Below are 27338 nucleotides of genomic sequence, written 5' to 3'. Positions count from 1 at the left end.
GGGCATTGTATAATATGAGATGACACAGTATGATAAACAGCACACATATTCTTTGGAAATTTCTATCTCTTCAAGTTGAGATTAAATACTTACGGAACACACAAAGTCTGACTTTTATTTGGCCATTGTCTCTGTTTCTCCAGGACAAACACTCATTCAGTAATTCATCACACATGTTCCATTCATTCAAGCTTCATGCACACCTTGTACGCTGTGGGTCAAATTCTCTTCTCAGCTGCTTTCTTTGCAAACCATTGGAAATCAATGGATGTGGAAGTGATTCACAAGCAATGAAAACAGAGACATGTGCCTTTTTTTTACTGGGAAAAGGCTTTTGGGATTATAAGCATGAATTTCAGCAGAATTTGGGCTATGATACAATGACTTTTCAAGAGGATTTAAGAAAAATGGATCTACATCCTCTTACCATATGCTTTCTGCTATGAACATCTGGTTCCAGTGAGATCTCACTGTGGGATATTTTGTAATGCAAAAATGTGTTAAGTGACTTTTGCTTGGAGAAAAGTTTGGTCACAGACCCTTTATCCTCAGTGTTATATGTACAGTAAGGCTCCAGTCTGTACATTATGTGTCTGAGGACAATTAAATATCTACAACCAACCAGGAGGCATTGATCTTAGCAGGAATAAGAGCCAGGCTGCAGACAGACAGATTGGAGTTTGTTGTGAGATCTGGGTAATATGGAGCAATATGGAAGGGAATCCACAGCACAGAAAATAGCACAATATATCATGTGCTAATGGTATCATTTTTTTGCTGACTGCTTAGCCCGTCATTCTTTCCTCTGAAACCGTAGCCTGTGGCAATTAAAGCAAGGCAAAAATACAATTTTTTCCTTAAGCAGTCACTGAAATTTAAACCTCTCAATTGATGAAATTTATTCATGACCTCTGGTAATTTCTAACTTAATGGACTGAAACTTGAGGGTTTATATGCCTTCCTTCAAAAATAATATATATTCTGGATGTATACACATAATGAATATACATTAATGTAGCTCCAGCTTTTAGGTCTTGATTTCCCTAAGTGGCTAATGATTCTGACTTTCAGAAATTAGATGTCCACTATTTTTTGGAAAATCAAAGCCTTCTGAGGAAAATCAAGTTGGACACTCACAGTCTGAGATCCTCACAGCATAGGTCCTAGCTCATTTTATGAGCTTTTGCCCCTGATGATATCATCTGGCAATTAATTCCTTGCATGATTTATATATATGAGTGCTGTGGGCTTGCCAGTCACCCTAAGCAGCTTTTACCCAAGGGATGGAGAAGGTGACCCATGGCTGTGTCTTACAGTTCATTGTCACACTGAAATCGTCTTGTCCAGAACCTATGTAATGTGCAAGTTGGTTAGTATTTAAATCAAATAAGGGCACCCTGTTGCCCTTTTTTTCTAATCTGAGACAGCTGAATAGGTGCTGTATGCGACACCTGATGTAATGAATATGGAGAGGAGATGGGAAGAGTGAAGAAGCAACAGAATAAATTTGGTAGAATTTTCCTGGAAAGGCAGGTGGTCTCCTTGGGGTGGAGGCTATAAAATACCCTGAACAGGAAGGTTTGCACTGGGGAAGGCTGAAACTAGGCAAGTGGCAGAAATGGTTGTCCAGGCTGGGCATTAACAGGCTCGGGCAGAAAAGCAGCAGAGTGGTCAAAAAGGCAAGTTTTTTTGACTCAGGGCCAGAGAAGTCTGAGATGAGGGGGTCCAGCAGAGTGACTGGATTGATGGAGCCACGGCCAGATAGAGCTTGGGTCGCTCATGCTGGGAAGGGCTGGGAAGGTGTTCAGGTTGTTGGATGTGCAGCAGATAGAAGCAACAAGGAAAAGCTTCAAGAGTGGATACTGCTAGTGTAATGGGGACAGTAGCACAGCAATATTGCTTTTCAAAAGAGTTGTAGTACTTACACTGGTAGGTTTTTGATCAGAGCCATAATATTTTCAGATTTTGAAACCAAGTTGTTCAAGTCTATCCATCCCTCCATATCACCAGAAGAGTTCAGAGTGCAAATAGAGCTTCTGGTAGGACATCTTTTGTGAAAGTCAGACAACTCTAAAAAATTTCCTCTGTGATGCTGTTTAACTGGATTCCTGTAACTTTCCAAACACACTGCCAAGACCAACATTCCTTCAAATATTTGGCACAGTGGGGATGGTGGCCTGTGAGGTGAAGAAGTTAGGTTCTTTCAAATGGAAGTTAACTCTGAAACCCAATAATCCTAGATTAACTTTAGGCACAAAATTTTGAAGTCTGAATTCTTCCCAATCAAAACATTAAAAAATTAGGAAAATCTGTCCAGACTGCAAGACCACCAGCTCACTGTGGTTTTGTAAAATAGGTGGAAGTGACCTACTGAAATAAGCTTGAAGAACTGAGCAGATTTTCCCTCTTTCTGGTACAAGCTGGAATAGCTGCAAGTGCAATGTGGCATTAGGGGAGATATTCGGGTGCCTAAACATAGGTGACTAGTACCATTTCAGATGATTTCTGGTGGGCTGACAGGTATATTGGAAACCCATGGCCTTCTGCAATGAGGCGGGAGACCATAGGGCATCTAAATTGTGCTGGACATATGTGTTCAGGCACCCAACTCACTCCCTAGGTGTCTTCAAGTGGAACTAATGTGGCAGCTTGCCCTTCCTGCTTTTAGAAATCCATCCCTGAATAGCTTCACTGTATCCCCAAAGGTGATTAACAGGCCTGAGGTGAACTAGCACAAGGGTTCAGCAGCATAGTTATGTGATTAGACTCCCAACCCCAGGCTCATTCGAAGTTTTCCTGCTAGCATGCACATTTTATACCCTGAATCGCTGTGGGAGCGTGCACTAAGCCAAACCCTACTGTTCCCCACCGGGGCTGGGAGCTGAAGCAGAGCTGTGGAAACATACTCTCTTCCTTGGGAGGGAGACCTGACCCACTGTCCCCCCATGCTTGTCCCTTACACATTTGTTCCTGCTGCTCCTTCTCTCCCCAGAGGTTTCTGCTGTCTCACATTTGTTGCTTTGCTTGTTTAACTACTCTACCAAATGCATAAAATGTTCCAGCTTTACACATCCATGTATACTGAGACAAAATGCATTTTGTTTAATGCCAGAAGTGGTCTAAGCTAGTTTGCATGACTGCCTCGAAGCAGATTAAGAGCACTGGGGCAGGCAGCTCCTATCTGCTCCAGTGCTGGTGGTGGCATGGGACGTCATCTCCTCTCTGACCTGCATGGCTGGGATGCAGGGCTGAGCCTGGGGCAAGCTCCAGTACCTGCTGGCTGCCAGCTACCTCCCCTGCACTGGGAGCCAGCAGCTTTTTGGGTTCTCCTGATGTTAAGGCTCAGTACAGCACGAAAGCAACCTTGTCAGTCAGGGAGAGAAGCATTATTACTCAGATCAAAGTCAGGATTTTTTTTCCTGTTCTGAGTCACAGCTAGAATTATTGCTCTATACCTTATCTGTCATATTAAAGTTTTGAGTGACTTTAACTCAAAATAAAATACTTCAACTAGTGCAATTAATGCTTCTAACACATTTCAGCATTTAAAATTATTATCCTTGACTGTGGCATAAGAGTAAAAAAAAAAAGAAGAGAGACTGAGATTCTAACTTTATTCCAAGCATTAAACCATGTCTAAATTATAAGGATTCTGGACAAGGGGATTATAATGTGATCGCAAATTATTAAAAGGCTTTAACACACTAAGAGAGTTCGCAGCCTTTGGCGCTGCTAACGTAGAATGTTTCAGTAATGCTTAAACAACTTTTCTGCAGATCCTCCTTTTTTATTTTCTTTGATCATATTTCTGTCTTCATAGCATTAAATGGAAAAGTTACAAGCAGAGCAACAGAATGCCTGGGCTAGCCGGGCACTAAAACAAAGAACCCTGGATTCAAATCATGTCATTTAATTGTCTTCCATTTGCCTCTCAGCTATTGAAACTCTCAACTATTGAAAGCTAAGACATGTTGCCTTGCTGTTTAAGAAAAGGGTAAAATACTGGTATGGCTTTCTACAGTATTTACCACCGGGAAAGGTCGAGAACCTCCCCAGCTAAATAAACCGAAATAACCTCAAACCCTAAATGGCCAAAGTAGATGACAATTAAGAAAATCCATCACGCTCATACAGCACGGTATTGTCTGTGCAGACAAGCAAACAAGAGGAAGCAGAAAGCAGGAGACACTATCCTCTGAATTTCCCCTGGGAAAGGGGGACTCTTCCTAGATAGAGAGGACAGGCCATTACCTGGGAAGCTGGGATGAGCCAGGGATGGAAGCCACAGTCATGCTGAGGGTGGAGTGTCCTAGGGAGGCCAGGATAGCTCCACTAGCAGGATAGCTGCTGCCCCAGCAAAAGAAAAGTGGCTAAAAACCCCAAGATGAGATCAGCAGTAACTGGGCAGCCTGAGTGAATTCAGGTATCTGAGAGTAGGGCAAGCAAGTCAGACGGTAACTTCCACCCCAGGCAGTTCATGGAGAAACTAGGGCAAAAGCACTTTGCAGGGCACAAATGCAACCTCTGCTTTTGTTTAGGTTATCAAAAGAGTGTGGGGACAGATTCTGAAACATCGGGAAATTCACAGTCAAGGCAAGATGTAGAGGAGCAAATACTGATGCGAGGGCCAGAAGATGTCTGCAACCAGGAAGCCCAAGTGAAGCTGCTGTATTTTTCACTGCAGAAGGACCTCAGCACATGGAGCATGGGGCTCTTTTTGGAAAATGGAGATCTCTTTTAGACACCAGAATTGAAGATCTGGACATATAGCCATCTTTGCTGTCTTTATCTCACCAAACATCTTGCACAATGACGCTGATGAGCACCTGTAGTTGTTTTCTACCTCTTTTCTGCAAGACATTCAAGCACAGGAGGATAGCTGAAGCGGATCCTATTGCTTGTGTTCTTCATAAAAGAACTGCTGGGCCATCACAAAACAGTATACCTTATATACTGTGATCTTTTAATAGCTATAATTCATTAATGTAGCACCTTGTCTTCCTCTGAGTCATGGATACATCTTTCAAAATGAGACCAATGATAGCATGGACAATAACTGAACACACAGGTGTTTTGTTGTATAATATGCCAAAAAAGAAGTACACCTTTGTGCCATACATCTTCTCTACGGTTCCAAAGCTTAAAGCAAATATGAATAAATTTAACTCTGCTTCACTTCCTAGGGAGGCAGATTTCTCTCTGTTTTGTGGAGAGGTAAAGCTAGGCACAAAGGGCAAGATTTTCAAAGATATTGAAGTGCCTGAAGATGGAGAAATGCCTTTTGGGATTTGCAAAAGTGCTTATGCAGAGTAGGTACCTGCCTCCCACTGAGATCAGTGTTTTGTATCTGTTCCACAGATGCAAATCTGACAGCTGGCTCTGTTAGAACAATATTTGCTGAGGGTAAACCAACTGTGTACAACAGAGAACGGATACAGGACCCGTGCACCACTTTCCTCCTGAGATAGGACCGACTTGACATTCACATGACACAGAGATCTTGTACTTCCATCCACAAGCGGCTTCTATCCGCTGTTGATCAGGCTGTGCCACACTTGGCTGCTCTCTTGCCATAACCCCAGCCTCTCCAGGAGTTCCTACAAGTCCCTCAGGGGAACCTTCTGCTATTTTTCCTAAAGCAACTGCCCTTAGCAATCTTGTCTGCCTTTTCCTGCAGCAGTCATTCATTATCCAGTCACGGATTAGCCTTCTGTTTGAAATAGTTACTTTATCTTTTAATGTCTGAAGATCTACATAATTTTGAATGCATCCATTTCAGGTATCCAAGCCCTTGTGCCTTCAGAAAAGGGTATCCAGGGGCTCCTGGACTGGGCTCTGGAGACTCGTGTTCAATCCCATCACTCGCTGATGATTTCCCATATGAATTTAGCAACTGACCGAGGAAGAATTAATACATAAAAAGACGGGGATATCTAATGTGAAGGCTTACATACCAGCAAAATTCCAGTTGTTCAAGCTGTATGTAGACATGCCATGAACCACCTTCACCTGCTACTACCATGCAGTCTGACACCTGTACAACATCTAAGTCTGCCATCGGGAACTGGGAGGCATCAAGCCCACAGCTGTGCTCAGGGCACAGCTAGTGTACATCTGCAAAATCGGAGTCCAGACAACATGGGGGCAGCAGCACTCATCTGAAACAGCGCCCAAGCAGCAGCTCCTGCCCACGGGTCTACTGCCACCACTACCTCTTGGAGATGGAGGAGACTCAGGTCCACTTCGCTCTTTCATCAGAAAGGATTCAAACCAACATGTCCCATCTCTAGCAGAAGGACCATCGGTAGGCAGTCAGAGGATACAAGAGTGAACATCAATCTGGAGCCAAGCAGACAGTAAGGGGGACACCTAAACTCCTGTCCTTGACGTCCAGCCTGTCTATGTACTTTGACCAATGTTTTTTTTAATGCAGTGTTCAGCTTAATGATAGTAATTTGCATTTTATGAGTAATATGAGGTAAATATGTATGTCAACCTATGGACCCGACCAAATAAGGATTTTCATAGGGAAACAGTGAAAGACTCTAGACAGCTTCGGTGCTGTGCCTTTTTGTGTGCTTGTGACAGAGAGTTTGTTGGCTCGAGGGCTTGTGTTACCAACACAGCTAAGCCCGCTCCAAACCTCTCAGGCTGGAGCGTCGGTGCTGTAATCCTGAACAGGATGCTTACTACTGAAAAGCACACTCTGAGAGCGAGGAGTGAAAACAACAATTGAAAAACAGCCTACAGCAAAATTCATTACCTGTGGATTCAATGCTAATGTTCCAGGGTTATACATGCTGTTCGGTATTTTATCTGCAGTCACACCAGATATGTGAGCTCCCAAGAAAATGTCTCTCTTTGCAATGAAATTTCTGATATTTCATATTTAGACAGAAAGGCAGGCAAATAAATTTAGAAAAACATTCTATTCTTCACTCAGCCCTTTTGTGGTAATTGAAACAAAACCCCAAGTACATTGGGAAGGGATGCTCCTCAGTGCATGCACATGGGCTGGCTCAGCATTGGGTTCAAAGGCGAGCACATTGCTGGTGCACAGCATGGCGTGCATGGGAACGGGCCACTCACTGGCAAGCCTTCCTCCTTTGTTTAGTCACTCTCTAGCTCAAAGGAAATTTGGAGGACTGAGAATGCAATACTGAAAAATAAGCAAAGAACTTTAATTACATACTCATCACTGTACTTTATAAATGTCAGAGAGACACTGTCAAATTCAAAACACATTTGAAAGCACAATTTTGTTATTGATATTCTTTGTTTTAAAAGCCAGAAAAAAATTAAGACGTATTTACTTTTCTCTGTCAATAGTGTTTATTCATTGTTAAGGATTTATCCACTTAATTCATTGTGAACAGCAAAACAAGTTGGTTCTCCATTCCTCCTCTCTTTCTACTGTTTTCTGTTCACTGGAAGTAAACAGCACAAAGCCTTTTCATTTGCAAATCCTTCATGGTTATAATCTTTAAAATTTCTTTAAGGAAAAACTTGTCTGTTTATATTGAGCTCTCTGTCTATACCACAGAGAGACACAGAAATCCAGCAAATGTATTTTGAACTTGCACAACCTGATGGCCATACCAGTTTCCATGTTCCAGAGGGCTCTGATCATCAGCAGAGAGGAGGTTCCACAGCAAAGCAAGAAGGCAAAACAAATGCCAGCATTAACTTCAGTGCTTTACCTGGGCAGATGATAAGCAATTGAGGCAAAATAGGTAATAAAATCTTTCCACAGTTATTGAAACCTTGACTGACAAAAGCCACTCAAAGAAAAACACTTCTCAACTTAAATTCAAGTGCTAGCACCTGATCTTATCCATGACACAGCACATGTGCTGATCAAACATCAGAAAAGCAGAGAGAAATAATTCCTCATTCATGTTGCTTACAGATGATTATAGCAAAAAATCTGTTACCAATCCAGTTCCAGTCAAAATGACGGAATGTTCTTTTGATTTGATGACACTAAAAGACATTAAGTGATATAAATTGGGCAATTTCATCTTCCAAAGACAGAACCATCACAAGTTTGGCAGTTCAATATAGGGACAGTTTAAAATGAGGCCCTGGATTAATCACTCTTGGAACTGATTTTCTCCCGACCTCTCCCAGCTCCCTCCTCTCTGCCACCAACTCAGTGAAACAGTTTCTTGGCAGGGCAAGCTGTTCATGGCTCCCCAGCCATGAGGAACGTATACATCAGGATGTTTCTTAACTCTGTTTATTAAAGATTCCACAAGCTTGCCCCAGGCAGGAGATTGTATAATTTTGCTGACGAATGGTACATGTCGCTCTTAAGGGCAGCACTCCCTGCTATCCTCCGTTGTTGGCTGCAAATCTGTCCCAGCATCATCAGAGTCTTCAGGTGGACTTCATCAGTTGTAGTCATCTTATCAGCTAGGCACAGACTCTCCTAATGGCTTGATAAATATTCTGGCATCCTGGTATCACTATCAAGAGATTCAAATCATGCCCAGTACTTACTGCTGCTATTACTACAGAGTAATTGCCAATGACTCTTTCACTTATCTCTGTAACCAGAGACATTGAATAGTTCTTTTTATGTCCCCACTCCTGGTTACTGAGAGCAGAATTCATACAGAACTGTCCTCCACCTGGATGGGGAAGCACATAGCCCATGTGAAATTTGAAGAACAGATTTAGTCTGTGTGAGAAATGCATTCCCAAAATCCCATCCCTAGCTTGCTAATGTAAATGTGTGCTGCACCTGATTTTTGAATTTCTGACATAGGAACACCGTATGTCCGAGTCTCTCAAATGGCCACCCTGTGCTTGGCATGGGCCTCAAAGCAGACGTGGGTGAAATAATTTGTTATTTTTACACTCCCTGCATCCCAAGCTAACAAAATATGAATGATACATATTTTGGTTTCAGTTAGAGGAATATGATGCCTGTCCTAGTGATTTTCAACCTTTCTCATGCTAAGCCTTCATCTTAAATCTGCCTTCCATCCAGCTGGGCTCTAGCTAAGATGTTCTTCCCCAAATAAAACAGACATGATGCCTGTTTGAGTATCTAATAATAAACCAGGGAGAAAAATGAGGTAACAAATAAAGTGGACTTTACTGCCATTTGGGGATACTCGAGTGAAGTCCTTTAAGTTGAAATGCTGATACCACTGAGAAAAGAGTAAAACTCACCAGTACGGGGAAGGTTTAGTTGTAACCTATAGCACTGTCTAGATTGCCCCTAGTTTTTCAGAGATAACCAGGGCAGTTAAGGTGAAGATGTGTGGTTTTCAGTTTGGTTTTTTTTCCTTTGTCAGAGTGGGTCACATCCAGCACAGGAGGACTGAGAGGAGCACCATGGAATAAAGGAGGGAAATTCAAAATGGTCTCTGTGGTCTCCCCTGATGTGGAAACAATGAGGAGATGGGTTGGAGGGATTTGAGAAGGGTGGAGCAGAACTGCAGTGTGCGAGAGAAAAAGTGAGATGAACCAAGAGAGAAAATTAAAGGAAAAAATGAGTTAAGGAAGAGAAAAAAGAAGTTGGGTAAGATGGGAATGAGTCAAGAAAAGAAGGAACATGTAAGGTTGAAGCAAAAGAAAAATATAATACATAGGTGAAGAAATAAGGCTTAAATTGGAGACTTTTTTAATCTTATGTTAGACTAGCACAATAAACCATGTACCTCAGCACATGACATCATGTGGCCTCATGCCATGTGAAGATGACTGACAGGTTAATCAACTGACATCACGAGAAACAGACACGTAGAAGAAAATCATATTTAAGCTGACAGGATAATTACTTTCACCGTCCCTCATAGAGGCCCCCTCAGGCAGGAACCTGACTCCCAGACCAAAAGATAGGGAGAACTATCACCACATATAGAAGTATTTTTCTCCCTTGTTACATTCTGAGGCATTTCTTCCATTCTTTGAGTCAGAAAACCATGAGAACGGAATGTATTCTATGATCAACATGTAGCCAGGATGAGTATTTCCAGCACCAGAGAATCATTTAATAACATCTGCAATCAAGATGTCTCGGGAGGAGGTTTTATTTTTTTTTTTTTAAATCTGCACCCTCTGCAATCCTTGTGGTTGATATAAAGAGCTGTTTATATTACGCAGGAGTTTCACTTGAAGAATGGAAACAGGCACTGGTATAACCAACCTTTCCTTTCCTTCCAAGGCTTCCTGTTGTGATGGGACCCAGTTGTGAGAGACGAGAAAAATTGCAACTACCCTGTGGGAAGCCCCACTAAGTTGCGACTACTTGGTGCTTTTCAGATCCAGACCCAGTGTGAACACTGATAACCATCATACGATGATTTGAGGTGGTAACAATTGATGTGCCAAGTTCAATTTGAGTTCTGGTAGCCTCTTTCACTTTCACCAGAGTTAAGACCTGCCTTTGATTATAACTACATTAGCTAGCAAGGGAAGCGATGCATTATTATAAAGCTCATAAAAGGAAAAAATACCGTAGTTTCTGTGCACAAATAAGCTATCTGCATTTTTTTCCAAATTCAATTTGAGATGCAGAATGTGTATTTGCCTTCAGAACAGTGAAGTTAAAAACTGACAGCTTAAATCAGCTTGTGTTCAAGCATCTACCTTACTGTTGATTTTGCTTTGTATGCTCAGACAGGTGACACCTTCCAACTGTGGAATGTCCCACATGTATTTGACATTTTTGCTTTGTCCAAGGTTTAAGTCAAAGTGACTGAGCAGAGAAGTGATCGACACTGAGGCTGCCTGTAAGTTTCCACCACAGCAGACTCATGCACGTTCTTCCATGCTTGCGTGGCGTAGGTGCTAAGTAAGGAAATATGTGCATTTTTCCACCCTTTTCTATAACAAAGAACCAGCCTCGACTTGGTGCTTCTCCCCCACCAAGTGCTTCCTGTGCCTTGTGCAGATGGGGATACCTCATTCCCTCACGCCCTGCCAACTCCTCCCACACACGCCGGCCCTCCCAGCTCTGCCTGCACTGCTCATAGAGATCCTCGGCAGATTCTCCCCACCCTGTGCTGGTGCCACGGCAGCTTCACTTGAGATGCAGACAGACAGGGAAGTCTTGTCTAGGTAGAAAACACCACCACCAACAGAGCAAGTCAGTCAGGCTCTGGGGTAGACAAAACCTAGTTGCTTTTCCTCACTCTCCAGCTCTCTCCAGAAATTCCTTCTGAATAATGAAATAGAGAAGAACACCCTTGATATGAGACTGCTTGTCCTATCAGACACTACAGAACTGCAGAATAGTAGGCTCTTCTTTGATGCCCCCTCCCACCACCTGCATCTAAGTTTAGCCTTTATAATCACACAGATCAGCCTTTCAGAACAGGGGGAGAGGGGCTCGGAGGCAAATTACAAACCACAGCGGGATATTTTCTCCGCCTAAGTGCTCTCAACCTCAGAGTGATCAGCCAAGCCTTCAGAGAGATGCATCACCAGTCAACGTGTCATGGCAAAATCTGACAGTACAGAGCGTTCAGCTGTTTATTCAGAGAATCTATTTGAATAATGAGTACATTCAAGAAACCATGCTGCTGCTGCGCTCATGGAAAAAAGAGCAAAAGGCTAACTTTGCCAAATAAATTATGTGTTGCAAATTATTCTTTTTCCTCAGAGCTCTGTGTGTCCCAGGAGTAAAGAGCTAGCAAAGAAACTCTTTACCCAGGCAAGTGGTAACCTGGTAAACAGGATTTCCAGCTCAGAATTCAAATGTGAGGACAAGCAGAAGTATCTTGTTTCCAAAGTGTACAAATACAGGCAGTAGAGACTCTCAGAAAAAAAATGTACAGAGGACATACAGGACACTCAACATAGAACCTTCCTTTCATCACAGAAGCAGCTATTCTCAAAAATTATGAACCCTGAATTAGAATTCTATGTATGCTTACTGGGATAGAGAGCATTTTCTCCACTTCTGTTGGCTTCAGCTTAGGTCTCCCTCCAGGATCCAGGTGTAACATTGCTGAAATTCCCCGGCCTTTGCTTGAAGGCTGCAAGTTGCGCTCTCCTTCCTTCTCCATAAAAACACCCACAATGAGCTTTTTGTGAGGACTTAACACTTTTCCTGTTCAAAACCTAGTTGCTATGTGAATTTCTTGGTTTTGACACCTCAGATTTCCTACACAGCCAGTAAGTGGAATTTACCCATTTGTGGTGCAGGAGGTAGCAACTATGAGAGCTCCTAGAGATAGCCAAAGTCTTCTGAATGCAGCAATTAACTATTTCCCAAGGGAACTACTTCTTAGATGTTTTTTCCCTAAACTTCATGTTCCCTCTGGACTTTTAGCCTATTTCCTTACCTTTTCTTCATCACTAAATTCCCTCTTTTGCACCACTTCTAGATGACTGTCTTCCTTCTAGCTTCTATATAGGCAAGGTCAGGAGAACCTGTACTCCCAATGTCTTTCCCTATTGCTTTCCCCTTTCCTTTCCTACCATTTCTTACCCAGACCAAACGTAGAAGGAGAAAGTTACTAACGAAAATTACCGTTTTGTTCCTTGCCTTGCACAGCTCTGTAGCCTGGGGCCATGCCTGGAGCTGCTGGCAGATACGGCACAGCAGAGCATGCATGAGTAGCTGGGGTAGTTCCCACAGTTGTTGTGATGCCTCCAGCTCCAGTTTGATGGGATGAATATAGGTCTAGGTCACTCATAAAGTCCTGGCAAATGCAGCTTCCAGTCCCTTTTCAGAGGCAGATTATCACACTCTGCTTATTTCCCTTCTGGCCTGTGAAGACGCCCTTCAAAATTTAATGACCCTGACCAAATCTGTAAGCTCAAACACTGTGTACAACACCCTACTGTTCACCTTCCCCTCCTACTTCACAGCTATATATGGTAAAACGAGTTGCTTAAGGTTTGACTCGAGTGGGAGCTATCAGTCACTGCACTTTCAAAGGTGACCCTTGTTTCTTAAGTGTCTCTGCTTAGGAGACTACTTCAAGATTTGGAGTTATTTTTTATGCCATTCTTGCAGATTGTGGTCTATATATGCTGATGTCAAGGCATTTTTCCTCAATAAAGGCTTACAGAAATTAGATTGTTTCCTTATGCCAAAGGACATCCAGTATCCTCTAGCCCATTTCATTGTATTTCACTATTAGTCTACAACTGTGGTTCTCATTTATATAATCTTCCTGTGTGGCCTCTCTTATGCTTCCTTACATGGCTGTTATCACACTCCTGCCAAGTCGGGTTCTACTGGATGGCTGGTGCTAATGGAGCTGAGCATTTTCTGTCATCCAGTGGTACATTGGCTCTGAAAAGAAGAACATGGATTGCTTAGGGGAAAAAAAATCTGATTGATTATTTTTAGTTTACTCTTCTGCTGCAGTGGGTGAAGCAGCTCGCAAAAGGCATGATCACTGCTGAGCAAGAACAATGAAGAAGTATTATTTGTGTGCAGACTTCCCCACAGACTCTATCTTTGACGCCAGCTTAAAATGTTCCCAGTCACTGATGCATGGAAAATGTTCAGGATGCAGTAGACAGTTCTAAAAACACCAGAACCAATCACCTGGGAAACAAGAAAAACAGAAAGTCAAGTCAAAAAGTATTTCAGCTATTAAACAAACACCACCCACCTGTAGGCAAGTGGCTAGCAGCCTGAAGCAATATGTGTAAATCCTTTTTAGGAGTTCCAATATTTTTTTCAAATATAAGGGAGAGAATCGGTTCCTCTCATATTCTCTGTGTGATACTTAAAATCTGCTGTGCGATGGTAAAACTACAGCCCCCGCCCCAGGTTATTCAATATCCTTTTTAAGTTGATGTTGAAATGACTATGTGTTTGTGAATCAAGTTGGGTAGAAACAAGAATTAATATAACTTGATAGAAAAACTCAAACCCTAGGCTCAAAACTGGGGACAAATGAGAGGTATGCTTCTCATACTTCACTCTGAGTCCCAGGGGATCTGGAGCCCTGTTAAAATAATCAGTAACAGGTATTGCAGTTGTGGAAATACAAACCTAAGTCTGAGGATAACATAGGAGGGCTAGGTCTGAGCCCTTTCAAATGGTACCTACAGAGTCAGTTACCTCTCCATCGAGTTTGCTCTTTTCTTAGACTGTTCAGGAAATAGTTTCCCTTCAAGTAATGTTATAAATTTGCATTCTTTTAAAATAAACGTTCAAATTCCATACAGAACAGCTCCAGGGAGAGGGGTCCCTAGTGTGAATGCCTCAGTCTGCCTGATGCAGAGCTTCATGCAGCATTAAACTATCTGGGTGACATTCAATACAAATAATCGTCTAAAAAGAAGAGATGAAACTGTCAAGGCTTTTTCCTGGGCACTGAAAAAAATGGATATCACTGCACCATGCTTACCTACAGGCTGTCTCGATACTTGCCAGATAAAGGTGCTTAGGTTCCTTATGGCACTTTTCCTTACAGGAAAGGTGAGGAAACCCTCACTGCTGGCTGTGGGAAGGAAAAGGACTGAAACGTTGCCCATCGCAGTCCTGGGGGTGGAAAGCATGTTTGGGGTGACTTTATGTGTTTCTGTTATCACAGACAGAACAGAACGTAATCTCACAGAGTGATTTGTGTGCGTCTGCATGGCCATGTATGGCCAAAGTTTTAAGTCATTAGTTCCACTCCCAGGCGCCTCCAATTCTGGTATTTTGGGGGCAGTGGAGAGGTTGTAAGTGCTCAGCCCATCTGATAATTAGGCCCCTGAGAAAGCTGATCATTTTGAATTTCCCAGAATGGAGGCACCTAAAAATCACAGCACTTATGGAAAATGTGGTTTTAAATGTATAACAATTGTGTTTTGGTTTATTTCAAAATGTGTGTACAAACCACAATAGAGAAGTACCCCTTCATTAACACCAGTAAAAGTGATGATAATAATAACCCTTCAGTGCTGTTTCTGAAAGGGAATTGCTCAAGGTTAAGAGAGGTAACCTTTGAACTGGTGTATGTTTTCAAACCAGAAAGATTAAAAGGTCAAAGTTGAAAAGTATATATTTTAAATAGCACCAGATGGCTGTGGTGCAAACACAAGGCTGAATTCAAACTGCTGTGCAGTTAAAGCACATGCACTCGCTGGGACCCCACGGGTGAATTACAGCCTCTGTGTACACTGGGGCTGTCCATTATCTGACATATACCTACGCCTGCTCAGTATTCAGCCAGGGACGACTTTTCTTTCTTAATGACTGTTGGATGAATAGGGCCAATTCTTCAGCCACGAGAGCCATTCCCAGGGCCTGTGATGAGAATTGGGTGCATATCCAAGGACAGAGGTTAGCCACAGCCCAGTGGTTTTCAACTTTTTTGATTTGTGGACCCCTTACTAATTCACTTGGAGAAGTGGAAACCCCAGTGAAAATTAGCACATGTGGATTGCTGTAGAATATTTATGAGCTTGGTTTCCACAGTCACCTTTTGCAAACAATTTCAAAGTTCTCTGCAGACCCCAGACTGAGACCATCACTGAAAAAAGCCTCTTTCGCACTCCATCTAGTCCTCCCTTTGCAAAATCTGGTAGTTTACCTTAAAAACTTCCTCTCCCAGTTTCACTACTTACCAAAATGAATGCAGCTGTACAGATTTGATTTTACCTCGTGCAGTCATTTGAAGGTTAACCTAATTTCTTTTTCTCTTTAGTTCTCACATTTATATGTCAGCAGATATTTGGTTTGCTTCCTCCCCCTCTCCCCAGTCATTTTTCTCTCAGACAGATGTGCAAAACTAGCTGTAAATTATTTGGTAATCACTCAGATCTATTTTTTTTTACTGGCTTATGGTGTGCCATTATCCTATCAGCTTGTTGTCTAATCTGAAAAAATCTTTTTCCATGTGGGAAGCATTCCATACGTTGATCAACCTGATTTATTGCTTATTAAATTGACAGTTAACTTGGAATAATAATCACGATGAGGATTCTAGATTATGTGCTATGTGGCCTCAATTCTTTCCAGATCAGTCTTAATTCTCTGAATTCTTATAGTCTTAACCTTGCTTAGGATGCCGAAGACATCTTCTCCATCTGCTGCAGAGACCCTTTAAAATATGAAGTCAGAATTGAGGGTGGAGAGCAGCCTTCTCAGAAGCTCTGCAGGCTATTATCCTTTTTTTAAATATTCTTTTTTTAATGTCTCCCTGCTTATTTCATTTTTTTGATTCTTTGATTGCAAGCACATTGGAAAGAGTCCATTTGTATCACCGTGTTTGTATCTCACATACAACAACAAAGTCTTTTAGCACTACTGGAATATAAATATTAAAGAAGGAGAAGAATGATTCCTAGGATAAGGGTTTTTTCAATACTTGTCTGTGCCCTCCATCGCTTCTCTGATATAATAGGGTTCACTAACAGGTGAATAATGTAATGTGAAGCCATAAAAGATGCAAAATTTTCATTTTATAAAAAGTAATTTTGTTGAGAGGGAAACTGTGGCCTTATTCAGAAAACAACAGAGACAGAATGAATTATTATTCCCTGCAAAATGAGAAAACCTGTAAGTTTACAGGTGGAAATTTTATATCTCAAGAAGCCACATTCTTTGTGAAATGAAAGTTCTTTTCTAGTTATTTTGCACAACTCTTCAATTCCTAGTGCTATTTTATAGCACATGCATCAGGCTTGCATGTTTAATAACCACATCAAACTGAGCCCTGTGCTGTACCAGCCTGTTATTCATTTTACCAGTTCTTGCCACACAGGATTAGAATAAAGTGAGGAATTCTATTTGTCATCTAGAATTTTTGGTAGCCCAAACTAGTCCTTACTTTGGTATTTACATAAAAGTAGGGTTATTGTCACATGTCTAAATATTCTGATTTTAACCTTACTCCTTTCCCAGGAATACCTTAATTTTGGTAAATCCACTTATTTTGCTTTCGGATATTCCAGGGCAAAAATTTTGATGATATAGTGAAGTCTATGAATTGAGCCATAAGTGACTTCTTTCCAAGCAATTCTGGGTTTTTTTCTGTTCTATTCACTGCAGTTGGAACACGCTCTATATGCCAGTGTAATGACAAGGGTTTTCTGCACGCCTTTCAGACAAATTACATTTATTGATGGTAGGACATGAATTTACTGATAGAAATCCTACAACTAGTTCCTGTTATTCCTCTAAGAGAAGTTCTCACAAAAAAACAGTTCCAAGCAGCCAAACCATTAAAATCACAAATATTATCAATAAATCCTTATCTTCATTATGGTTTGAACTTGCATGTGTTTTCATTCTGGAGGTAAGCCTGGAGTAACTCCCTTAAAATGAATGGAGTTTCATAGCCGAAATAAAACCATAATAAGATCTTAATCTAGCCCTCTATCTCAAAGTGCAGAAGTGAAGATATATATGATACATATTTTCACATGATTTTATATAGTAGAACATTTTAATGTAGACAAGTAAATAATTCATATATTGAGTTATTCACCTATTCCCTATAGAATTTAATAACTCTAAATCTGTCTTTTGGAAAAGGAAAAGGCTCAAACCTTAAGACTAAAATAACTTGTGTAGAATTGTAATCAGAGAGATTAGCTAATGTTAGCATGCATCCTTCATATCATAAATGTGGTTTCAAGGTTATCCAGCAATTGAAGAGAGCTAGATTTCATTATCTGACCTTCTAAAGAAATCAGTTCTGTTAAAAAGGATAGCAACACTTTTTTGAATTCTATTGTCAAGCTCTTTTTTCATATAACTACACTGCTACAACATCTAAGACTGTTTTCAAACTGAACATGGCTTAAAAATTGTACCACTTAATTTTTTTCCTGACTTTATGTATGCAAATGAAGACAGACTTGTCAGCAAGCTGTCATTTACTGGTAGGTGAATCCTAAATACCTGCTGTATGAACCTTGTGACATCAACATTAGGCAAACTTTTCCCCAAGGCTACATAAATGTATTTGCTTTCTTTCCTTAAAAGAAGACTATTTGATACAGCTGAAGAGATTTTATATAGCATCTTTGGAATTGTGACACTTCATTTAAATGCATTAATTATTTTAATGCATTATGACTGCATCAATATAGCTATCTATTAGTGCAAGATGATATGTTTCCCAGGGCTTTTACAGCTTCAGGTTTACAACAAGACTGTACTGGAAGTCATCCTTGCAAAACTGTGCACAGGATATGAGGGATAACTAGATTAAGAAGATGATTAGCCATTGCTCTTTATGTCTCTGTCCAGAGCTTCTCTGATTTTTTACTGGCTCCTGCAAATATGTACTATGGCAAATTTCCATATGTCAAAATGTACTACCTCCCAGATGCTGTCTTCTTGCAGTAGCAGCACCAGCTTCTGGTAGAAGCTTTATAGCTTCATGTTCCTCCCATGTGCAACACCTAGTCTTTCAGAACAATAGGACTGTGATGCTTCAGATCCATGAGAACAAGTGGTGACAAATAGAAGGGGACTTTTTCTACCTTGTATGTTGTCCACTCCACCTACTTCTCCACAAGGTGCACAGAAGACAAACATTTTGCATGTTATGGGGACATAAGGGTTGGCTGTAACTGAAGTTTGCTTCACCATTGTCTGTTGGAGAGGCTTTCAAATGTCAGCTCGGGACAGCCTGTTCCATTTCGCTTGGAATCTGATAGTACCAGAATTCATATTGACTTTTAATTGACACCTTAATGGGACACACTCCAATATCCAAACTTGGCTAGAGTCACGGATGCCTGGATTTATGTGGATGTGTTGCCTGTTAGATTAACCTGAATTTTCACTGGGCACCAGACAAGTTTAAAGTCGAATCAATTAGTAGTACATTAGCAAAACAGTTAAACTATTGATCACAGAATCTAAAAAGAAAATAAGTGAAGTAAACACAGTGACAGAATCACAAAACCATTGAGTCCGGAAGGGATCTCTGGAGATCATCTGGTTGAATCCCTCTGCTCAGAGCAGGGTCGGCTAGAGCAAGTTGCGCAGGATTGTGTCCAGTTGGGCTTTGGAGGTGTTCAAGGATGGAGACTCCACAAACTCTCTGGGCAATCTGTGCCAGTGTTTGATCACTCTCACAGTAAAAAAGTTTTTACTTATGCTTAAATGGAATTTTCTATGTTTCAGTTTGTGTCCATTGCCTTTTGTCCTGTCACTGGGCACCAGTGAGAAGTGTCTGGTACCATCTCCTTTATTCCATCTATCAGGTATTTATACACATTGATAAGATTCCCCTGTGCCTTCTCTTCTCCAAGCTGAACAGTCCCACCTTTCTCGGCCTCTCCTTGTATGACAGATGCTGTGGTCCCTTAATCATCTTTGTGGCCTTCCACTGGACTTGCTCCAGTATGTCCATTTCTCTCTTGTACTGGGGAGCCCAGACCTGGACCCAACACTCCAGGTGTGTCTCACCAGCGCAGAGTACAGGGGAAGGATCACCGCCCTTGACCTGCTGGTTGTTGTTTAATGTTCAATTTGTCATCTACTGGGAGCCCTAGGTCCTTTTCCGCAAAGCTGCTTTCCAGCCAGTTGGCTCCCAGTGTATACTGGTACATGGGGTTATTCCTCCCCAGATGTAGCCCTTTGCAATTCCTCTTGTTGACTTCACAAGTCAGACCATTCCTCCAGTCTGTTGAGGTCCCTCTGGATGACAGCATAACCATTTGATGTATCAGCCACTCCTCCCAGTTTTCTATGATTTATAAATCTCCTGAGGGTGCCCTCTGTCACATAATCCAGGCCATTAATGAAGAGGTATTGGGTACAATGCTAGTGACTGGCCTCCAACTGGTCTTCATGCTGGTGTTCAGAACCCTTTGAGCCCAGCAGTTCAGACAGTTTTCATGCCACCTCACTGTCCATTTACGTACCCTGTACTTCATCAGTCTAATAGAATGCTATGGGAGACAGTGTTGAAAGCTTAAATTGCATAAGTCAAGATAAACATCCACTGTTATCCTCCCCATCCACCAAGCAAGTCATCTCATCATAGAAGGTTATCATGCTGGCCAAGCATCATTTTCTGTTCATAAATCCATGTTGTCTACTCTCAAGCACCTTCTTGTCTTAACTGAGTTTGGAAATGGTTTCCAGAATTATTTGGTTCTTCAACTTCCCAGGGACTGAGGCTGACTGGCCTGTAGTTCTGTTTCTTCCTTCTTGCCCTTCTTGGACACAGCAGTAACATTTTCTTTCTTCCAGTTCTCAGATGTCTCCCCCAGTCTCCATGAACTCTCAAGGATTATCAAGAATGGTCCCACAATGACATTAGCCAGCTCCCTTGGCACTTGTGGGTGTATCCCATTATCCCATCAGGCCCCATGGGGTTGTTCATGTCCTATTTGTTTAAACATTCCCTAAGCTGATCCTTCTCCACCAAGGGTAAGTCTTCCTTGGTCCAGACTCTCCCACTAGGCTCATGGATCTGGGATTCCTGAAGGCCAGCCTTTCCAGTAAAGAGGTGAGAGAGGTACCTTCCATGTCCACCAGGTCCCATGACCAGTTCAGCTATGGGCCAATATTTTCCCTTGCCTTCCTTTTGCTGCTGCTATATCTGTAGAAGCCTTTCTCATTGCCCTTCATGTCCCTTGCCAGACTCAACTCCAAGCAGGCTTTTGCTTTCCTAATCCCATACCAACACACTCAGACAGTATCTCTATACTCCTCCTTGGAAGTTTGACACTGGCTCCATTGCTTTTACACTTTCTTTTTCTGTTTGAATTTTGTCAGGAGCTCCTTGTTCATCCATGCAGGCCTCCTGACATCTTTGATTTCCTGCTCACTGAGTTGGACTGTTCTTGAGCTTGGTGTATCCTTGAAAAGCAACACTCTTCCAACAGCTTAAAATACCTCTGGGATTAGTCTCTGCTGCAAATTGCCATTCATGACTTCTCTGAGATAATACTTAACTATGGTAGGTGGCAATAGATCCTGGGTAGCCTTTCCTTGAGGGTACCTTATTTCAGATTATACTCTCTGAGGCTGTAGTCAGTCTCAATAACCAAGGCAGCAGTTAGTAGCTCTTTGCCTCTTTAATGCCATTTTACAAAGCCGATTTATAACATTAATAGAAGACTGGAGGGAAGGAAAGAAAGGCAGACATCCAAAACCCTGCCACCAGTTCAGGGCTGCCAACATCAGTGAGATATTTCAGGTTGCATTCTCTGTCCAGGATGGATCCCTTCCCACTTCTCCTGCCTTACTTTTGCTTTATCTTTATCTCTGGCTCTTGGGAATGTAGGTTTAAGATGTACATGAAGTATGACACCCTCTTCCCTGCTGGCTAGGATCAGATTTCTTCTCCCCACAGCCTGTTGGAAACCTACCTGAGTTTACATTCCAAGAGCATTCCTTAATTAGCACATTCCTCCAGCCCCACTGGCTTTCTTGCTCTTTGCAACAATTGAAGACAGCTACAGTATTTTTTTGAATCATGTAACATCAGAACTATTAATTTTCAATACCTCTCATTAGATTTCATAATATCTAGGTCACTGTGAGTTTTTGATAGAGGCCATATATGACATATTAATAAGGAAGATGGCTGGCATGGCATTTAAGTACTTTTTCCATATAACCTCCTTGAATTTAACCATAACACACAGTGACCCTTTGCTTGGGTTTAGACAAACCATGACTGTCCTGTTTAAGGAATACAAATTCTACCTCTCCATCTCAGAAAAGCTCTTTATTGGGTTGCTTAATCAAAATCCAAATACATATTTTTAATACATTAATTTTCTCTCATTTCACATCAAAGGGCTTTTCTGAATGCTGTTAATTGTCTTTGACGGTATTACATGTTTGGGCTAAGCAATCCACAGTTTAGTTAAGTTAATTTAACTAGAGAAGTGTGTCAAAGAAGGAAAGAAAAGAAAATGGGATTATGATTATTTTTTTAGATGACCGACATGTTTACTATTGAAATTCATTGCATCTCTGATTTTCGTGACTGTTAGCTTATGAATATCCAATGTTTTCATTTCTTATGACTTTATTGCTAATCTCTTAATGTTTATTTTTCCTTTAAGCTCCTGCTCTAAATGTTACAGAATTGCTGGCAAATCCCCACTTTCTGGCAAAAAATAAAGCATCTATTTTGCATTGCCTCAGGAAAAGTTTCATTATTTATTATTTTTAATTGTATGATTTTTAAATCTGTCCCATGACAATGAAGATGTTATTTTTGTCAAAGATCAAAACAGTCTTTCAATATTTGTCATTGTCTTAAATAGTACTTGTTAAAGATCTAACCATGGAATGATTAATAATGGTAATAATGAAGTATTACCACAGCACTTTTGAACATTAATCATGGGTCATATTGACATTATATGAGCACAGAATGTAAGACGGTCTTTCCTCTAAAAACCTTATGCTCTCAATCTATGATACAGATTAATGCAGAAGTAAAAGGCAACAGTGAAATAGTGATGCTGAGTGTGGTACACATAACACAGCAACAACATCACAATTGTTAATTTTTGTAGGCATCCAAAGAGAAAAGTTCTAAGGTGCAAAAAGTGGAGAAAATGGTCCTAATAACTTAAATAATTTGGATGTACCGATGAACTCAACATAAAGAGAGAAGAGAAAAGGGAAAAGAAGAGCATTTCCCTGTTAAATGATTACCATTTGGGGCTGTAGACAAAGCGTTCCATGTTTCTCCTTCTACAGGACATAATAAAATCTTGGGCGTTGCTTTCACAGCTGTAATCTCATAGCAAAGCCACTGGATTCAGAACTGGGACATCTTGACATCTGTCCCATTTTTAGGGCCTGGCAGGAAGTTTACTCTCTTATGCTTGTGGAAGGCATCTGAGTTCTGGGGCTTTTCATGGCATGTCTCCTGCTGCTATAAAATGAAAAACATGATATCCTGCTTTTTGCTTCATGAAGCAATATCAGAATCTTCAAACCCTTCTGGAGCTGGCTTTTTGCTGGAAAGATGAACCATTCCTTGAGAGGTGGCTACTGCATTCTCCACTGTCTTCAAGGAATGTTTTGATTGAATGATATCCCACTGTTCTTCCCCATCAAATGCCTTTAATATGCTGCATAGCCCACTAATTAAGTGGTGTGTATCACCAATTAGCAGGAACCACACAACTTCAGTGTGGGTGCTTATCTTGCCCATCTTGCCCAGGAGTACGTATCTCAGGAAATCTGAGTGTCTCTGTATCCTTGCTGGGAAGAGAGGCCAGGTGTTCCCAGCACAGCCTTCAGACCATTTGCTCGTCACTGTTTTCCTTCCACATTAATCCTTTTTCCTCCTCATCCTGGCACTACAAGCAGTTCTGAACAGCAGCCACTGAGGGCTCCAGCCAGATTTCCTCAGCAAAATACCTTCTGTGGGGTAGGAAGCCGGGGAATGAAGCAGCAGTAAATGGAGCAGCCTTGCCATGTTCCTCCCCACCGCTCTCACCTGTGCCCAAGCCTATCACTTTAGCCGCCACCAAAGCCTGCCAGCTCTGGACGCAGAAGACCCAGCATTTGGACTCTAGTACAGGTCTCCCATATAAAACACTGCTGCCAAGCTTCTGAGCCAGCTTTAGGAATGTGTTTTTAATACTCATTGTTCACTCTGTCTGTTACAGATGTGCACAGTGTGATTATAATAATGCTTTGCACATGTGGTGTTATGAAATGTGTGCCTTTAAAGTCATGCCAGTTTTTTTTGTGTAACCCAAATATAATATTTCTACCTATGTTCCAGTTACTTAGTTCGCCACACATTTTAAAAAAAAAAAAAAAAGACAAAAAAAAAACCAAACAAAAAAAACCAACCCAAAAAGCTTTATTATAAAGATTAAACTCACAACTATGTAAGCAATGCAACCAAAAGAGAACAGACCCATTTTCTTCATAAAAGAACAGGTTTTTTTCATTTGCATGCTTGGATTTTTTTTCTGGTGCTCCAGCTCCTCAACACAGACACAGATGCTCACACAAACATCTATCCACATAAAAAATACATGCACATAAGCACAATTCATATTGTACGAAAGGAAATGATTCCCTAGCTGGGAAGCCATGCTCTATCCAAACATCCTCAGCTCCATCAAAGGATGTCCTTGCATTAATCACCTTCAAGCTTAACCCTTTCAGCTCATTATACCCAATAACGAAGCTTCATCCCTTGCTCTGAAAATTCTGCTCTCAGAATGTCACAGACAGTCATCAGATAGACATCATATTTACTGTGCCTTGGCAGTCCATTTTGGTTCCTCACTTACCATGGGGTTCAGTTAAAGTAGATGGTATCCAGATCCCATTTGTGGACCTTGGTGGGGTCTCCCATATGGGGTCTCCTGGGATTACAACAACTTCCTGAAGAAATTAAGTGATCAATGTGGGGGGGGGAAGCATGAGAAGCATGAGTGCAGGACACAGATCTTACACCACAGTCAGGCACAGCCCCCTTGAAGCAGAAACTAATTGCTGCAGGTCTCATTGCATCCAGAACTATGAACAAAACTCATCTCTTTAATCTATCTCTTCTGCAATTTGTTCTACACTTGACCACGCAGCAACCACTCTCCCTTTGCCTCCATTTCCATTCAAACACCCCAGCCAGCCACAACACAAATGAAATCAGTTATTTCTTCAGCAAACTGAGAGTAGTGTGCATGTGAGTGTTACTGGGTAATGATTTGGGCATTAATTAGACACTAGAATAGCATGATCTTCATAAAGTAGTGGACAGAAAGCTGACACAAATGTGGGTTTGATTTTCCAACTTCTTTTATAGTCTTCTGAAGATGGAACAAGTTATTTAAAATCTACTAGATAATTGCTTGATATAATACTAATAATATAGGCAAAGATTTCATTTTAAGTATGTAACTTCACCTAGCAAAGGTCTTTGAACATTATCTAATATCTCAATTTAAAATCCAGACAAACCAAATTATATTTCTAATAAGGCTGTTTTGAAGAGATGTCAAAACAGGAAAGAATACTGAGGGCTTATCCACTTTTTCAGTTATAATATGCCTTTGTATTGTTGTCCCTGAAGAACGCATATCTAGAAAAACTGATCTTTCACTAAGCTTCAAAATTAATGATGCTAAAGCAATTCCAAACCTTTAACAAAAGCAATGCCAAACCTTTATCAAAAGCAAACCTTCTAGTGATAACCTACCCATGGTCATGATGCTGTATCAAGCCTATAACCTGAAATACTTCTATTGCAGACATAAATAAATGCAACACTGTAGCTAGACTTCATAGCCTATTTTAGAGCCCTGTTTCCTCAGTCGTCTAGATTGGAGATGTCCGCAAGGTACCTTTGGTCTATAGGTTTAGGCTTCTTTCCAATGAGAAAATTGGCATGCAGTGAGAGACAAGACGTAGTTCTGTCCATTCAGGTCTCTTTCCAACACAGAGTCAAGCTGTGTCCATGATATACACTGGGCTCAAGAGCTGGGTATAATAGCTCACCAGTGGTGGCTGGCTTCCCAGGTTGTAAAGGACAACATTGAATTAATAAGGCAATGATCCGAATTGACTTTACATGCTCTACCTTGTCCGTATCACTTCGGCGATGCACGACTGCCAGATGAACTAGCTGTAATTTCCCATCTTAGCTTCCCAGAACAGCAATAGAGCTTTGACAGTAGATATATACACCTCAACAAAAAGTGAATCTGTTACTGAATATTTAATGATGAACAGGACCAAAATCAAGTGGGTTGAACAAGGACACCCAATCTCTGACTAGAGACAAGTTTATTCACAAAGAACATCATATCGAAACTTAGCAAGAGGAGTTGCAGGAAAGACTGATGATACCCCAAACTGGCCACGATGGTGATCTCCTTACACTTTACCAGGAAGGAAGACTACAGTCACAGCAGCAGATAACCAGCATCAAGCTCTCTCAGTCTATATTATTGAAATAAATAGTGGCAGGGCACTGGCCCACTGCTATCCCATGATTGTCCATACCATTAAATATGAACACAATATCTGGCACAGTTTTGGTCATGCCTGCTAGCCCATTCCCCAGCAAGTCCTCAGCATGGCTCATGGGTGAACATAGGCCAAGGACCGTTCCCCGTAGGCAGTTTGATTGCAGCCACTGGGGTTTAGAGGATGGGAGAGTTCAGTCCAAGGAGCATGAGCCATGCTCTTTCAGGTGGCCAGAGGAGAGCCAGGATGCACTTTATTTCCTAGTACAGATGTAACCATCAACATCTTTCGCATGGGAGCCAGTGAACTCCGCAGGTCTTTGCTTACAAACAGGAGAATCCCATATATCTAAAATAATTATATTCCAGTTAAGCAGCAAGCCATGGTGAACCTCAATTTGTTTGATGTTGTGGTTTCATTCAGTCAATTGCCTAAAACTTCAACTATTTTTCTGAAGCACATCCAGGCTTCTTTGCTCTGGAAATCTCAGAGGATCAATCTCCCTGAGGAGATTTTCAGTACGCCCTCATTCAGGTTGGGCAGGCATGTCTTTCATGCTGTGTTTTGATATTTCCACATCTTCTTCTGGCTGAACACAAGAAGTAGGAAAGCTGCTCAGAACTTAATTTAAAAGGTAAACTGAGCTCTTTTGAATTTCAAAAAGTCTCAGGATGGATCTTCTTTTATCAGAACCAGCTTATCCATGCCTAATTCAGAGAGAAAGGTGGGGGTCCAGATCAAAACTTTTTGATCTGGCTTCAGATGTTCTCAAAGTTCAGGGGTATTTGAAACTCAGATTTTGGTGTGGGCCCATCTGTGACCTGCAATGCCCTTGTCTCACCTTTTACCTGCCTATTCTCCTACACACATATTTCTTCTTTCCAGCTTCCCTCGCCCTCCATTGCTCTTCCAAGATTAAAGATTTTTTTTTTATTATTATAAAAATAATTCCTATGAGAGATAAGAAGCTCCCCAGTGTATCTTTATTAATCCTAGTTAAGATAACATTTTGCAAGCAGACAGGGGAAGAGATTTATAAAGAGCAAGAGAAGATAGTTGCAGATCAGCACAGCAAGGCCAGAATTTCCTACACTGTCTGAATCTGTTTACAAAGAAGTGTGAGTTAAAAATTGCCCTGCATGTGAAGTCCCACAATAGTGTACATGTAACCACATTGCTGAGTCTGAAACTAAATTTTATCTTCTAGTATGGCCAATATTATAATCTTGCTGTGCCTAGGAAAGGCCACCATTGTATTTTTGTCCTGTGTGCGGACCCTTGTCCACACAAAGATATTTGTGGCATTAAGGTCCTGTTATTGAAGCACGAATGTAGCTTGTGGATTCAAAAAAGGAGGAGAGGTTTTACTTCAGGATGGGAAACTCATGGATACCCACCAGTAAGGCAGAATTTGTGCTGGTGTTTGCTGGGATTTTTGGTTATTACCAATATTAATTTCTAAATACATACAGAAAATGCAAACCATGTAGCACTATCCCAA

Source organism: Accipiter gentilis, chromosome 4 (assembly GCF_929443795.1).
Source record: "Accipiter gentilis chromosome 4, bAccGen1.1, whole genome shotgun sequence".
Lineage (NCBI taxonomy): Eukaryota > Metazoa > Chordata > Aves > Accipitriformes > Accipitridae > Astur > Astur gentilis.
This window is presented reverse-complemented; position numbering follows the sequence as displayed.